Source organism: Nannobrachium achirus, assembly GCF_963921795.1.
Source record: "Nannobrachium achirus genome assembly, chromosome: 23".
NCBI lineage: Eukaryota > Metazoa > Chordata > Actinopteri > Myctophiformes > Myctophidae > Nannobrachium > Nannobrachium achirus.
In genome coordinates this window covers 4702538-4710125 of record NC_137830.1, presented here as the reverse complement: position 1 = coordinate 4710125, position 7588 = coordinate 4702538, and positions in this window count along the sequence as shown.

The following is a 7588-nucleotide window of genomic DNA, read 5'->3' as shown; positions in this document are numbered from 1 at the left end:
CCTGGGTCTAAATTTCACAAAAAATGCAGAGCATCAGAAAAGAACTCAAGCCCCAGAGGCAGTGAGACAATCAGTTTTTCACTACTTTTGACGGCCGTTAAGGTCAGTTTTTCACTACTTTTGCCGGCCGTTAAGGTCTAAATATAGACGTCTATTAGACGTCTAAATTTAGACCCAGGTATAAACTTAGACGTCTATTAGACGTCTAAAAAAAACTTGCATATCTATACCTCTGGTAGACCATTTTTTATACGTATAAAAAGACGTCTAGTATAATTTGGGGGGGGGGGGGGGGGGGGGTCATGACTGCAAAAAGTAGGCCCACAGAAATTGATTTGATGACTTAAGCAATGTAAGACCCATCTTTAATAATAATGCAGTCATATGACTTAAATGAATATCTGTGTATGACGGCATGCAATGGCCCCACCCTTTAGGGGGGGGGGGGTAGCTTAGATCACGTGGTTTCCACTGTTGATGCTCATGCCTCGATAGAAAGCATGGAGATTTGTTATGGGTTGGCCACATCTGACCACATACACTTGCCATGGTACTAAATGTGGATAATGTACCCTCGCTCGTTAAAAATGAAGAAAACTCAGAGGTTAAAATTAATTGGGGTAAACTATCTGAAGAAGCTGTCCTCAAATATTGCTCTTATTCTAATGAACTATTGTGTAATGTAAATTTGCCTATGAATGCCATTTGTTGCACCAATGTAAACTGTGAGGACTCTTCACACGGTGAAAGCTTATGTCTTCTGTATAATGATATTGTGAGAGCCCTTCATGAGGCTAGCAGGTCTTTATTCACCCGCCCTAGGAAGGCTAAGAACATCAAGCCTGGGTGGAATAAATGGGTTGCTTGCCACCATGCAGAGGCCAATGAGGCCCATAAGGCCTGGGTAATAGCTGGTAGACCCAGACAGGGACCTGTCCTTGAGCATAAAAAGAAAACTAATGCCAAGTACAAGTATGCATTACGGTACATAAGCAAGCAAGAGCAGGCTCTGAGTGCACACTCTATGGCTGACAATCTGCTTAATAATAATATCACTAATTTTTGGAATGAGGTAAAGTCCCTTAACAGGGCAAAATCAGCTCTCCCATGTAATATAGAGGGGGTAACAGATCCAGTTGGCATCGCTGACCTCTGGAGACGGCATTATGAAGTGCTGTTTAATAGTGTTAAAGGAGAGCCTTTCCATGTAGGCATAATTGAGGAAGAAAACATTGTTTTTAATATACATGAGGTTTGTAATGTCATAGAGCAACTTTCTGACAGAAAAGCCAGTGGTCTGGATAAGGTCACAGCTGAACACTTAAAGTTAGCAGGCCCCAGGTTGGCAGTGTTGCTGTCTCTCTGTTTCTCAGGGATGTTGACTCACGGTACTCTACCTGACTCCATGCTGAGTGTAGTTCTGGTCCCTGTAATAAAAGACAAGGCTGGGAAAGTAGGAAGTAAAGACAACTACAGACCCATAGCTTTAGCTAGTATACTGTCCAAAGTTTTGGAAAAACTACTCCTGGACAGATTAAGTGTTTACATAACTACGACTGACAATCAGTTTGGCTTTAAGCCTAAGCATAGTACAGACTTATGCATTTATGCACTGAAAGAAGCAGTGGAGACCTATAGAAGGCAGGGCTCTACAATGCTTGTTGGGTTTATTGATGCATCCAGAGCTTTTGGTTGTATCCATCACTATAAGCTTTTTAATAAGCTCAAGCTTAGGGGTGTGCCTAGCTGCTTAATACGTATTCTAGTGTATTGGTATTCTCACCAGAAAATGCAAGTCAAATGGGGAAACACCTTATCCACCCCCTTTCAGGTGGGTAATGGAGTCCGTCAGGGGGGGATTTTAAGCCCCGCCCTCTTTAACTTGTATATGGACGACCTGTCTAAACAGCTGAGAGGGTGCAGTACAGGTTGTTTGATCGGTGAAACCCTTATAAATCATTTTATGTATGCTGACGACCTAACTATACTTTCCCCGAGTAGCAGTGGGTTCCAACAGCTGCTCAATATCTGTACTAATTATGGGATTGACTTTGATATTAAGTATAATGCTAAGAAGAGCATGGTCCTGATCTGTAGAACTAAGGATGACTTAGAAATCAAGTTTCCTGCCTTTTACCTGTCTGGCCAAACAATGTGTGTGTCAAAAAGTACAAAATATCTTGGGCATATTATTTCAGACACCCTAGACGATGATGAGGACATGTCAAGACAGAGGAGAATGCTTTATGTACAAGCAAACATGTTGGTTCGTAAATTTCACCATTGTACTACAGAGGTTAAAGTAAACCTGTGCGTACTGCACCCCTCTATATACAGCCCCTCTGTGGGTGAAGTATAAGAGAGAGAGCTTAAAGCTATACTGTGTAAGATGCCCAACTAGTGGTCATTAGCCCTATAGCAAACCGCGGTCGCGTCCGCGTCTTTCAGCCGTTTTTCGTACCTTCAGACCCCCGCGTCTGCCTCCACCTCGCTGAGATCTATCTTTAGAGGGGTCCCTTGTTCCTGTGCGTTCAGTAATTCCAGAGATACGGACTCCTTCACCCTGCCTGGTAGGCGAAATTACCTAGAGACGGGATGGTACAAACGGGTGACAACAAATATGGCAGCCATAGCGACCCCACTTCAAGATGCGCTGTGATTGGCCGGCAGTTGTATAACCCTCGCTGTGATTGGCCGGTAGTGTGATGACGCAATTTTTGCGCGAGATCCGGTCCCCGGCAAGGATCACAGTTTACATATATAGAGAAGGCTTTACAGGCTGAAATTCACGGCGCGGATCTTCTAAAACTTTTGTGATTTAATAGTTAGGAGAATTTTAAGATTTGTTTTATAAAAAAAGTTACATAGTACAACTTTAAAGCTATACTGTGTAAGATGCCCAACTAGTGGTCATTAGCCCTATAGCAAACCGCGGTCGCGTCCGCGTCTTTCGGCCGTTTTTCGTACCTTCAGACCCCCGCGTCTGCCTCCACCTCGCTGAGATCTATCTTTAGAGGGGTCCCTTGTTCCTGTGCGTTCAGTAATTCCAGAGATACGGACTCCTTCACCCTGCCTGGTAGGCGAAATTACCTAGAGACGGGATGGTACAAACGGGTGACAACAAATATGGCAGCCATAGCGACCCCACTTCAAGATGCGCTGTGATTGGCCGGCAGTTGTATAACCCTCGCTGTGATTGGCCGGTAGTGTGATGACGCAATTTTGGCGCGAGATCCGGTCCCCGGCAAGGATCACAGTTTACATATATAGAGAAGGCTTTACAGGCTGAAATTCACGGCGCGGATCTTCTAAAACTTTTGTGATTTAATAGTTAGGAGAATTTTAAGATTTGTTTTATAAAAAAAGTTACATAGTACAACTTTAAGGAAGCTGCAAGTAGCCTACAATGACTGCCTTCGTATACTGTTGAAGAAACCTAGGAGCACAAGAGCCAGTGAGCTCTTTGTTTCATTGGGTCTCACCACCTTCATGGCTCTGTTGAGGAACCTGACTTACAAGTTCACTTGCAGACTGGATCGCTCCTTGAATGGATTAATTGGACAGATGACAGACCCTGGACATAGCTCAGTCAGGTACACGTCTTCCATTAGAGGACACTGGCATGAGTGCCTCTTTAGCCCCAGTGGGGCTCGGGGGAACATTGACAATATGAGTGCCTCTTGTAGCTCCGGTGTGGGCTTGGTGAATGTACTCTTTTTTTTATTTTTTATTTTATTATCTTTGTAATGTGTTGTCTCTACCCTGTGGGCCCTGAGCCTGTAATAAAGTTTATATATATATAGCGCGCAATGAGGACCGCTCCAACTCTTTTTCCCGGGCTGAATCAGGGGCCCAGCACGTCCCTGATTGAATGACAGATATCCATTGCTGCTGGCTCTGGCTGCCATGGAATCTATAATAGGAATGGCCAGTAGGCTGTTTTCTATTTTCTCTAAGTCCAGATGTAAGTCATTTTCGGTTTGAATGTCATGATGAGCCTTTAAACGCAGCACACACCGTTAAACAGCTCTTCAGTCCATTTATTCTCCTCATCATCAGAGCGCACGCCAGTGCGCACGCACGCACGCACGCACGCACGCACGCACGCACGCGCGCACACACACACGCACACACACACACACACCACCGCTCACTTCAAACTTGGTTTGATTTTCTTAAAGGGAGTGATTTCAAAAGTGAATGCAAAAATCGCAATGTCAATTGCATAGTAATCATGTATTCAAGCTATTCAAAATGGAAAGAATCATGATTTATTTTTTAACATAAATGTGGAAAATTGATTATTGATTTTTCAATCAATAATCAATAATTTCGCGGACCCCCTGCAGTACCTCCTGCTCTAATCCATGACTTCATATTTTCACAGTATGATGAGCTGTTTATAAGAGATTCTTTTTTGTTAAAGGAAGTGATTTCAAAGTTAAATACATAAAGAGAAGAAAAGCAAATCTTATCTAAAATAGGTTTGTTTTATTTCTTCCATATCCAACCAGCCTTGGAGATGTGAGGGATAGATCTGTGGGCCAGTAGCTTTAGAGGATCTCTGACTGTGCATAGCAGAGTTCTTTGAAGTGCCTTGACTAAGGTAGCAGCACTTTCAAGGTTCATATTAGTCTGATCTATGAGATTGACCTGTATGTCAAGCCGATGTTTGCATTTTGTACCATTGCAGGAATGGCAGCTACGGTAGTTTATTTTTTCAAATCTTTAAAATATTTTTTGTTTAAAAAAAATAGCAAATTGTTGAATTATTATTAATGCTTTTTAACAATATATACTGTATGTCTGCATAAAATGAAATGCATGTGTGCAGTATAACTGGACACGGATGCCCCTGTTTTATGTACAGTCTGCTGCTTTGGTCTCTGTCCCCTGCCACCTCCATTTTGATTTGAGTTCAGTGTTGAGAGGGGTGGTTGGTGCAGACTGTCTAGATGAGATGAAATGGGAATGGGTTGCAGCCTTGTGGTTCTGCGGGAGAGGGGCATCATCACACGATATGCACATTTCTTTGTATAGCGGATGAAGCAGATGAAGGTGACTCAGTGGTTCATTGTCAGACTGAAATGCTGTAAAGACGTCTGCATCCTCGGGCCTCCGGTGCTCCCGCGTGAACTTCTGGAGGAGGGAGGCTGCTTAAAAAAATCTCTTATTGCTAATCTGCAGTGCTGCTGCATGCAAAGACATCCACGGACGGATCTGTCAGCGATTCCCCAGATTGACTAGCCATTGCTTGATCACTCCCTCTGGGACAAAAAAAGGACCAGCCTCTCTCCTCTGCCTTTAAGGCATTGCGGTGTCGCCGATCTCTCCTCTCCTCTGTTTATCCTACCTGAACCCTGTCTGTCTCTCCGCTACCCCAGCCCACAGAGGGAAAATCCCAGTTGGGTGGTGTTCCAGTTGGGCGGCGGTGAAAATTTGATGAGCAATACAATGGTTATATGTCACAGTTATTGTCCATGACATTGCAAGCGGCGCGAAGGCCAGCGGACCTTGGTCCTGCTCTTCGCGCCCGAGTGCCACAGGCGCGGTGAATGCAATCGTTATATTTATGCCCAGGCCATAAGGCCTGGGCAAGCGCACGATAAACGCATGAATGGGATGAAGATCGCTTGCTTTACAGTCTGTTGGAAAGGCTCCCCCAGTCCCCGCACCGCCCAACTGGGACACCGCCCAACTGGGACTAGCCCGCCCACAGATTCCTTCCTGTTACCTGTTCATTTGTCATGGTTTGTCACTGGCTCTATCCTTCTGTCCTGATCTCTTTAATACTGTGTGTCAATCTATCCCTTCCCCTATTCTTTTTTCTCTCTGTCTTGCAGTTCCACCCCTCTGGCTTGCACTGTTTCAGTCTCTCTCATCACTTTTTCTTTCAATGCCCCCCTCCCCCTGCTCTTCATCCTCGTCAAATACACATCATCCCCTTCCCTTTCTTCCTCCCTGTTGCTCTTTTCATCCCTCTCGGTCCAGTATTTGATGTCTAGCTCCTGCTGCTTGGTTTTTACAGACCATCAGAGTGATGGAGGTGCCAGTGGTAAAGATAAGCGGCGAGCCGGATGGCGAGCAGACAGTGAAAATCTATAGTCAATTTGGTACAGTACCTGTCTGTCTTTTTGTCTGTCCAAAGGACTTGATTCCAAATGGGACCACCGCTGGGAAAATGTTGCATGAGCCTAATTCACACAGAGCACTCTGTTTTAATCACTCACCTGCTGTGCATGATCACGTCATGGATGGTGTGTTTGTGTTGATTAGTGGGTAAATTACTCAACTGTGTGAGTAAGGTAATGGTATTGCACTCAGACTCAAATGTCATTGCTTGTAGCATGCTGTCAGATCCTCTAGGATAGGTCCGCGTGAGAGACTGTTATTGAAGTCATTCAAAGTTAACGTAGTGCCTTTTTATAAAGTGATGATTCTCAATAGAGAAAGGTCATTTTAAGCTCGGTCCCGGACAAGTGGTCCTCACACAAGGACGGGTTCTGAAAATGTACCACTAGCCAGGTCTGAAGGCATCTAACAAGCTTTAATTGTTCTTTTCCTTTTTAACATACAGCCAAATGGATGCTAACAATATGATTTATGTGATTCTAATTTGTATGTGTATCACACCATTGCTGCCTCTCCTCCTTTCTTTGTCCTCTCTAAATGGTTAATGGTTTGCACCTTTATGCAATGATTTTTACAATTTGAGTCGAATTCACCCTTTCTCACACTTTGTAACCTGGCGGAGCTAATTTTCCAGAGGTCATTTGTTTTATGAGCAAGTTTACGGGTAGGTGTAATTTAATTTCACCCTACCAGCAGAGTCGGCTTTGTTTCATCGCTGCCTGGCAGTTTGTTGGTGATTTAATTTCTGCTATTGAAGTCATTGGTTCAAGGCAAGCAACTCTGTTACTCTGAATCAGAACAGACTCTGATTAACACTTTCTTTCATTTGAGAGGGCAGCACAGCGACTGTTGCATGAGGCATTGACCAATTTCACCAGGGTGTGGGTCTCGAGTGAGTGAGAGGAAAAACGTGATTGTACACATGTTCTTGGAGAGAGTGAGTGAGTGTTTCCTCCAAGTAATTGTTTTTATTACATTTTTCTTTTGTGGAAAGCCTTCTGTAACAACTAAAAGAATACTCAGACTTTAACAAGTAAGCTTATTCAACTTACTGTTGTATGAACAGATTTCTCGATGCATGACTCCATTATGGTTATGCGGCTAATTTCTCGATGCATGACTCCATTATGTGGCTAATTTCTCGATGCATGACTCCATTATGCGGCTAATTTCTCGATGCATGACTCCATTATGCGGCTAATTATCAAACTATACAATAGGGGGGAAAAAATAACTATGAACCTTCCTTTAACAAGCTGTCAGTGGTAGGCTCAAATATCATTTACAGAAAATGTGTATTTACTATTTACCAATGGACACACCTGTGTATTCTTGTTGTGACTTGTCTGTGACACTGACACTCCACTGACACCCTTTGTCACTAGTGTGTGTGTGTGTGTGTGTGTGTGTGTGTGTGTGTGTGTGTGTGTGTGTGTGTGTGTGTGTGTGTGTGTGT